Below are 2,134 nucleotides of genomic sequence, written 5' to 3'. Positions count from 1 at the left end.
ACAGTAATGCTGTTTAGAAGTTTGGGATGCTTTTGAGCTCTGGGGAACTTTTCCCATTCGATTTCTCATTTCAAGCCTCTAATGTAGTATACATGCATTTGAAGTACTGCAAGATAGTATAGAGTAAAGAGCGCTGTTAGATGTTGTGTTATTTGCAGAAGTCAATTGTCTTTTAATTCTATATTTCTTTATTAATACATATTTTATACAATAAATATATTTTTGTATTAATGTTTCACATTTTCTAATATTGTTTGTCTTTTATAGACTAAGAAGGTGATTTTTACAAAATGACAATGTTAGAAATAAAAAACGAAAAACAGAATAAATAAGATAATTATAGATTGAATCGTTCTCTTAAAAAAAAGTCTAGATCATATTTAATTCCCATAAGATCAAAATGAAAAAAAAATTGCATAAAAAAAATAAAATCTATGTCTAAATATATTTAGCTATTAAATTTTGCTTTTTATTATTGAAAAGAGCATAAATTAAAAACAATACAACAGGTACACCATAATGCATTCTTCAACTGTACTTTCAGAGCTACTTTACAATTTAAGCCAGCGGTCTTAAACTTTTTTTCTGACAAGTTTTATACAGAATTCAATTTACTTTTAATTTACTTTTATTTTTATAGTCATATTATATCAGGAAAAAATAGTTCCATCGTCATTCAGTGTAAAAGATATATTCATGTAAAAATGAATCAACACACTTATTCTGACCTGTGCTTATTAAAATATATAAAAGAATAAGTGATCATACTAAATTCTAGTATATTTTAAACTATACTATATTTAAAAACTTCTTGCAGACATATGAGTAAAACCATAGTTTGAAGGATAGGTTTAGTAGGACTGGTATATATTTAAAATGATAATGAGTTAGTTTTGGGGGGCTGATCTGTGATCCTTAAATAGTCTTTTAATATCGTCTGATGATTCTTGATGTTTTTTTTTTTTGGTATCTAAACTATCATTACACTGAATGACATTATTGTGGGTCTCTGCTGTAAATCATGTTAAAATTGTATGATAGTCATTATTTTTGGCTCAGAAATTTTTTTAAATTAAACCGGGCACATTCTAATGTTTGGGGGGAAAACCCTTTTTGTCTTTGACCCATTACCATGTAGTAAAGTCAGTATATCAGTAGCTTAATTTTTGTAAGAGTTCAAGTGATAGGCCTATATCATCTTTTTTGTGCATTCCAGTAAGTAGAATTGGACGCATTTAACTTTCATGAAAATAATGGCGCAATGTAAAAATATAATTGTCCTAGAATGGCTTCATTATTTCTATTCGAGTTATGATCCAGATATGTTCTTGACAGTCTCCCCTATGCTGTTTGTACTTGTTTCAGGTGCAAGCTCAAGCTTTATATGACTTCCAGGGTAACGCACCTGGCGAGCTCACGATGACGTCAGCTGACATCATTTACCTGCGCTGGAGAGTGGATGATAACTGGTGTTACGGCGAAGGCAAAGACAGCAGCGGGCTGGTTCCAGTGGATGTCGTGAGGGTCATCAGCGAGCAGCCACAGCCGCTGGCCCGCTGCAGAGCACTTTACGACTTCAGTGCTAACAATCTGGATCCAGGGGACAGCAAGGAATGCTTAACCTTCTTCAAGGTTCATCTCTGTACTTTATAGACCTTCCCATTTCATTCGATCTCTTCTTTAATCAATGTACCGCCACAATTCAGTTGGGTTGGTACAGTGGCCACAAAAAGTATTCGGACACTTAAGCCATAAAAAATGTGTGAATGTCATTGCATTAATAAAACATTAAAGCAAGTGGCATCTGCTAAAATGTTTCTAGACTGAGCTCTTCTAAGCTATTTTCGCAATGACCTTTGCAACTTCTTTGACGGCCAGAAGGTATCGAAGCCCATTTCTGCTACACAGAATAAAAAATAAAAAATAAATAAAAAAAAGTATTATGTCTTCTCACAATTCTGACTATTTTTCTTGCAATTCTGAGTTGAAATCTCACAATTCTGACTTTGTTTCTCATAATTCAAATGACCTTTTTAATTTATTCTTTTTTAAATTCCAAAACAGAAATGGGCTTTCATTTTTATATATATATATACAGTAAAGTATATATACTGTATATATATATATATATATA

At 31.7% G+C, this 2,134-nt stretch overlaps 1 protein-coding gene across 1 annotated transcript in view; it reads left to right on the top strand.

The window, feature by feature from the left end:
- LOC107741078 (putative E3 ubiquitin-protein ligase SH3RF2) overlaps positions 1 to 2,134 on the top strand; it is an 18,999-nt gene that overhangs the window by 3,555 nt on the left and 13,310 nt on the right. The gene's annotated exons all lie outside the window — the stretch shown is intronic.

Source organism: Sinocyclocheilus rhinocerous, unplaced genomic scaffold (assembly GCF_001515625.1).
Source record: "Sinocyclocheilus rhinocerous isolate Xijiao unplaced genomic scaffold, SAMN03320098_v1.1 scaffold44, whole genome shotgun sequence".
Classification (NCBI taxonomy): Eukaryota; Metazoa; Chordata; class Actinopteri; order Cypriniformes; family Cyprinidae; genus Sinocyclocheilus; species Sinocyclocheilus rhinocerous.
This window is presented reverse-complemented; position numbering and strand designations above follow the sequence as displayed.